This window comes from Dermacentor andersoni, chromosome 5 (genome assembly GCF_023375885.2).
Source record: "Dermacentor andersoni chromosome 5, qqDerAnde1_hic_scaffold, whole genome shotgun sequence".
NCBI classification, from domain to species: Eukaryota; Metazoa; Arthropoda; class Arachnida; order Ixodida; family Ixodidae; genus Dermacentor; species Dermacentor andersoni.
In genome coordinates this window covers 197,478,256-197,485,467 of record NC_092818.1, presented here as the reverse complement: position 1 = coordinate 197,485,467, position 7,212 = coordinate 197,478,256, and the positions used below count along the sequence as shown (strand labels likewise).

At 44.5% G+C, this 7,212-nt stretch overlaps 1 long non-coding RNA gene across 1 annotated transcript; it reads right to left on the bottom strand.

Annotated features, from left to right (window-relative positions):
* Window positions 1-4,545: 4,545 nt before the first annotated feature.
* Window positions 4,546-6,924, bottom strand: LOC126531830 (uncharacterized). The gene is made up of 3 exons (XR_011894682.1): window positions 5,350-6,924; window positions 5,122-5,172; window positions 4,546-4,954 (listed from the first exon to the last, which is right to left on the bottom strand). It is a non-coding gene; the product is annotated as an uncharacterized lncRNA (long non-coding RNA).
* Between the last annotated feature and the right edge of the window lie 288 nt (window positions 6,925-7,212).

Below are 7,212 nucleotides of genomic sequence, written 5' to 3'. Positions count from 1 at the left end.
GTACGGTTTTAGTGTACTGATGCGAAAAGCATTTGCTTAACGCGACCACACCATGTCCGCTCGTCTCCTTTCAACGTGTTGTGAGGTTAACATGCGTTCTTTTTCTGTTTTACAGTACCCTTGCCTCTAAGCACAATTCTCAACCATGTTGGGGATGGTGTCAGGTGTCTCGTCGAAGGCGACGAAGTTGTTGCGGCGGGCCACATCATTGAGTGTAGTGCCGTCGCTTCCACCTGCTGCTCTGACGGTCCTGTGCACGTTATCGCATTCGTGCTGCAGTCGTCCGTGCTTAGTAAAGACCCACACCGAGTCGACCTCAGTTGACCGACGAGACAAAAATAGCAGAATTGAACTGCACATGCCCTGCAGGGTAAAGTATTTCCTCAAGTTGTTCGGATGTAGAAGGTCGCGGCGCGTATCGCGATTTGTTTACATTACATAATACTAAGCTGACTCGCGGATTTGCGATGTGTTTACGTTATGCGATAAATTTAGAGTGCTTACGTTGCTTTATCAATTTTTGTTTTTAGCCAGACCTACGAAATCACGAGTTAGTTTCAGAGTGTTACTACCATTGTGAAATGCTTTCGAGTCGCTTTATAACCAGTTGCAACCGGTACATGAAGCTCAAATAAAGCATGCAACGTTTAATTTATGTTGTATCATAATCATTAGATCCCTTTAATTACTTTCGCATGCAGGCACTTGAATTCGCAGTGGTGCTTACGGTAAATCCCCACAATATAGTCATTAAGATGACATTTAATTAGTAAGATGGCTATTTTTTGACTAGCTTAATATAGTGGCTCTTGTTTCCAGAGCTTTTATAAGATCAGTTACGGACCGATCACATGTGGTGGCATCATTTATTTACTATATCTGACAATCAAGTGTTTCAGCAGTATGTAAAATCAATGCACCTGGTGAGTATAAACGATGCACCTTGGAATAATTTGCACATTTTGTTTTTCTTTCAGCACCTCTCACAAGTACAAGCATTGTATTGCTGTGCTTTTGCATATTAACAAAGTACGGCAATTCACCCTTCTGTCATCAACTCACTTACCCCAGTCATGGGGACAAAACGCCAAGTATACTGTAAAACAGAAATATGGACCCACCCCCATAACTGAACTACCATGCTGCCCCAAGGTATGCATATTGGTTTGGCTGCCTAAATATTGTGTTATCCCTAAAGTGATTGGCAGATTTTTTTAAGCTACAGCTCATTAATAATGGTGATACAGGAAAGACGGGCACGAAACCGGACTACATGCTTACATTTAATTCCCTTGAAACGCTATGCCATGTGGCAACCCAAGTGTTAAAAAAAAACATTAATTTGCTTTCACAGTGCTCGGGCATACAAGTGTACTCTTGATTTTTAAGTTGCCTGAGGCGAAACACAATTGCACATCGACCTAAGCAGTATTGTAACATGACTTTATGGTGTAAGTCGGTGTAAGCAGAGGACGCATGATACCATGAAAGACGTGTGTTGGCTTATTCTATTGCTTGTTCTAAAGCTTGCTTCCATTGAGTTTGCTATAAGAAACTTTGTAATTCTGCGATGCAGCTTTTCATACATTTTTACAATGGAATGTAGATCAATATTGGATAACTACAAGCTTGGAAGAGAGGCTTTAGCTTGTCTTGCTCATGTACATGTACACAGCAACATCCAGAATGACTACTATATTTTTTCAATTTATTCGAAAGTAATTCCCTATTTTTAGAGAATATTTAGCTTTCTTACAGAAATGTTCAAGAAAATGGCATATGTTTGCTCGCAACCAAGTAACCTTGCTAATGAATTGTCTAGTTGCCATTTGATTTAAGCTCTTGAGTACTTCCGTCAATCAATTTATTTATATTTGATGCTTTGCCCTGGCATGCCCAACACGTTTGCTGCATTTATTTTGTACACTGTTACAATTAGGTCATCGAAATTTTGAGCGAATACGTTAACCATCGTTAACCATTGTGAATTTAATGGAGGTTTGTATCTAGTTTCAGGAGCCTGCAGTTTCTCGGCCACAGGAAGGAGTACTAAAAAGGCTCATGCGTGGCTTGCCATATGCTTGCTCAGCCGAAATGCACGTCACAAAAAAGCCAGACGAGGTGCCAACTTCATTCGTTCATTTTCGAATACCTGGCTTCATACACCTGCGAGGCTAAACTATTGTTCTATAGTGACAGAACGCTTGTTTTCAGGGGCATGTGTATCGACAGAAATTCATACATATGGTATTTGATTCTTCAACTTGTCATGACAAAACAAATGCCTTTCTGCATCCGCAGGACTCTCCGCTCTCGACAAGCGTGCCAACAACACTGCAACTAACAAAGCAGACAAACCCTGCACAATGCTCGAGCTCATAAGAAAGTCGCAGAAGCCAGATTTCAGTTCCTTCGTGGAAGAGGTGCAACAAGCATTTAATGAAAACGCAATTAGTGAAATAGAGAGGCTCACGGTGTCCCAATCTGCTAGTGATGATTGGCACAGCTATCGCAAGGGTGTTGTCACCAGCACAATCTGTCACACGTTCAAAACAAAAGCAAATAAGCTCAAGTCAGAGCCACGGCCCCACAACCTGTCAGGTCTATTCAAGGCAGTTTTGAAAAGCTCAACATTTCAGACAAAGGCCATGAAGGCTGGTAGCGAAAGAGAAAGCGAAGCAAGGGAAAGATATACAGCGATAATGAATGCCGATGGGCACACCGTCACTGTGAAGCAGACTGGGTTTATAGTCTATAAAGATTTTCCTGTGATCGGTTGTTCCCCTGATGGGATTGTGAATTTTGCATGCGAATGCTGCTCAGGAAAGACAAGTATGCTCGCGATAAAGTGACCTCAAAAAATTTCTAATGCTTTCAGTAAGGAAAACCCCAAGCCAGCATACTTAACTCAAATTCAGGTGCAAATGGGTGTGCTGGGAATCCACTCATGCGACTTCTTTGCATATGAGAGTGCAGATGTCTGGAAGTTACTACACGTAGCATTCGACAAGGAATACTTTGAACAATGCTGTACTTCTGTGAGGCTAATTTATAGCAAATACCTTTTTACTGCGCTTAGGGCACCTTAGTATATGTTGAACTTTAAAACAATGAATACCTGCTCATTTTCTGCTGCTCAGAACAAAGTTCGTTAAACAAGATGTTAAACTGGCTGCAAACTCATGTTTTCGCGTTTCTTTGTTTATGTTATAGCCAACTCATTCATCGTTAGAAATTTACCACTGCGGTGGGATAATTATTTAAAATGTTACAACTGCTGGGGCTGCGCTGAAAGACACACTTTCCAGTTTAAAAAATGTCGCTCGAGGTTGGGGGAAGGGGACAGTCTCTGCTGCAGACACCGTAACTGTTTCGCTCAAGGCTGACACCTGAACTGGAAGAGGTCTTCGTCCGAAGTGCTGGTCGAGCGCTGTGCTACTTAGCTTCAGCGATCGTGACAGTCTACACTCTTGCAGCAGGGCGTGGCCGATCGCCCACTCTAATCAGAATGTTGGTTTTGAGTTTTCCTTTGTTTCAAATTATTCAGTGTTGCAAAGGATCTGGAATGAATATTGTTAAACGAACGATAGATTAGGCACTAGCCTATTTACAAGGTATATTTACAAAAACAACTGCAGTGCTGGCCAGTTCAGCCGACAGCTCGAGACTCAGGAGCAGTCTTCGTCGGGGCACCCGTGCACATTGTACAGAAGAAACACACAATATGCATGTAGCAACATTTCGAACGTTTATTCCTGAAAGCATTGTGCAATAAATAAGCGAATAGGGCGAAAGGCAATTTTCAAAATTATTTGTTGATGTCATCACTTTGTTTATCTTTGTGCTTTCTGCACTATAGTGACCACTGTACATATTGATATGGCGACAATATAACACACCTGGTATTATTTCGCGTTTCTTTCAACTTTGTGCACTGTTTAGATATTTGGTAGAAACTTGTCTTCACCCAAAATTGGCTTTGATAAGTTCACTATGCTAGCAAGCAACAAGATGACTTTGTCAAACACAGGAAGGAGCTGAATGGGGTACCTCTGTTGAACAATTTTGAAGGCTTTGACACGTTGAATGGCTCTTTCAGCATGTACTCTTGCTCTTGCAATCGCTTGATTTTTGTTTGCTTCATGTTCTTCAAGCTGTTGCCTTTTCTTTAAGAAAGGGGGCCTGTCCATACTAACCCTGGCTTCGTCGCAAAGGTTCTCTATAAGGAAACCTTTGTCAACCATAACACGGTCGACATAGGCCGCGCATTTGTTGAGTACATTTGAGTGGGCTGTGAGTTGCGTGTCTGAAGCGCGACCTCCGAACGCTTTCCCAACTAATGTTATCATGCCGCTTGGAGCAACGCCAATCAATACTTTTATTGCGTACTGGCGTTTGTATTGGCTGTAGGTAAGCAGCCGCGATGTCAAGTCACCTGGCCTTTCAAGGGCCACCTCTGTGCAGTCTAATACGATGCGAGTTTCCTTGTAGTCCTTGAAATAAATTGTCAAGTTTTCCAGGACTGACTCTTTGCAAGGGAAAAACACCGCCTCTCCAAGTACATTTGCAAGAATGCATATGGCATTCTTCAAAATATTCGATGCAGTTGTTCTGTGTATAGAAAAAAGAACAGATAAAAAGCTGAAACTTATGTTGTGGTAGAGTTTCACAAAAACCATCAGCACGGTATCTTCGTCACCTGATGCAAAACCTCTCGGAATGGATACTCTGCGCAAGGCAGCGAACTCATCAATTATATTCCTCAACAGCTGCAGACATGGCAATCCTGTGAGCACTTTGATGGTGTCGTCTGTCTGCCCAACCGCACATGAAAGGAGAGGCTTGGGGCGGCCAATGAGTGGGAGAGGACTCGCTTGTACACAGGCATCCCGTAGTGTGCCAGCTTGTGCACACACAATCTCGGCGAACTGTTCCAGGATATCATCTTGTGGCACTGTAACGAATGCACAATAGATCTGACGTCACTAGTACAGTAAACTCGTATGTGTGGAACTATACTCAATGTGTATTCGTTGTGCCAAGTATGCTTTCTTGTCATGCCAAGTCAGAATGCTAGCTAGCAAAAATAGTAGCCAATTTGGTAATCTCACAGAAGCATACCTTCGTACGCAGTCTCCTCAGCAGGATTTTCTTCATGAACAGAGGCATGACCTGCACCATACACCAGGCAGTGGATTACTTCGAAAACGCAAAACCATTGCGCTCGCAGAAGTTATCCAAAGGCTACTACGAGGCACATAATGCCGGAAAAACTCTGGCTCAACATTTAAATTAGTTTTGTAATCCTCTTGGGCACATAATGAGGGATAAATGAAATTTCTAACTCACCTGCAACATCGTCGGCTATGCTTCCTGGCATCCTTGATTGCCTTGAAACAGGGGCTCTCTTTGCTATTAGAAAAAAAAAAAGAAGAAGAAAAAGGGTATTGGGGGGTTGCGCATTATTGAATACGATTGTCCCACGTGCATTTGGGTACTTTCATCGAAAAACAACCGCGAGTGTGCATATCAGCTGTCGGGCAACTGCATAGGATTACAAAAAATTCGTTCGCTGCAGAAATGAAGCAACAGCTTGTGTGGATAAAAAGCATCGAAAGAACGCCTGTCGGCAGCATCACTTACCCGGTGGCTTGCGAGGCAGCTTTTGCTTGTCAAATCTGCGCTGCGGCAAGTTCAATGTTGGCAGTGCATCAGGCTTCCATTTTTTCCGCCCCCCTATAAAAGAGAGAAAAAAAATATATCAATATGAGCAGTAGCAATAAATTCGCTCGCGTATGTTCGTTCATCGCTTAATGGACCATCAGCTGTTGGCTCGCGAAACGACACTGTTTAATCTGTACGAGATCATGCGTACACACTTGCCGTGTTTCGGTGCTCGTATTTACACTTCGGAACACTGAGAACAGTTCCCGTGGCTGAGTAAAGACAACGGCAAACGTGACAGCTAGTCACGCTCGGAGACGGTCGTTTAAACGGACTCGCAGCTGAGCGCGAACCTTGCATTCACTGCGCAGGCGGCGCATGAAGGATATAAAATAAATTGCATGCGTGGAGACACGGGTAATTTAGTTGCGGAAGCATATGAAAGCACAGGCAACTCATTACTGGCATCCCAGGCCACGCCGCCACGAACTTTCGCGGACTGCAACGATCTTCACACGAACAGTAACTACGCAGCAACTACGCATGCAGCAAACATTAATGCCCAGATTGCCGATTAGGATTCCCAAACGTGATATCAGATTTGACTACTCACCATCCTTTTTCGTCAGCGAACGCTTGAACGCACCATCGTCGAAATGCTTACTGCACACCATCGCATATTTGGAAGGCGCCTTGCCGTTCCGAAGCCTGACGAGCCATTCTCGGCGAAGTGCCGCGTCAACGGGATAGTACTGAAAGCTTATCCCTGGCTCTGTGCAATATGTGCTGCATTGCGGAACCGAACAAAATCTCACCATGGTAAATGAAGCGTTTTCTGCGGGCACGGAGCAGAGTATCGAGAAATGAAAACAGTCGCCCCGTACACTTCCACACACCGCACGGGCGACGCATCCACACTAACGGGGCGACGGTGCTGCCACCTATAGGTTGATCTCGCGGCCAATAGATGGTTGTGAAAGAGATGTTTGGAAAAAGGACGACGGGTAAGTATGAGGAACAAAGCAGATGCATTCGAACAATAAATTGTCAAAAAGAGAAGTAAAGCCAATCTTAATGCACTCTTCGGCATGCACCAAACCTGCACCTACGGGACTATCGCAAACATTGTGACGCTGCAGAAGCGTGCTTTTGCGATGAGACTCGTATCCCGGTGATTGTCGCCTTCGTGAGACGTTCTTCGTGTCGATCTGTTTAGAGAGAAAGCTCTACAACGCCCTGCCTCTCAAGGTCATTCATTGCGTCGCAGTGACCTTGAGCCGCCGGAGCGCGAGTGGGGCAGGTGTGACGTCACGCCACGTGATCCGTTGCGGGAAGGCGTCGCAGCTGCGCTCGCCCTGAGCCTCTCCGCTGTGGTACCATGAGACTAGGTGAGGTTTAGAGGGTTAAATATAGTCAGACGTACAGTGAGTGCGCACACATGTTACGTCACGTTGGCGAGAACAGCGTCTATAACGCAGTGCACCGCCTATAGGTGCGCCAATGATAGCCACCAACCCGCGCTTCAAATAGTGCGTTCGGGAGCAGTAG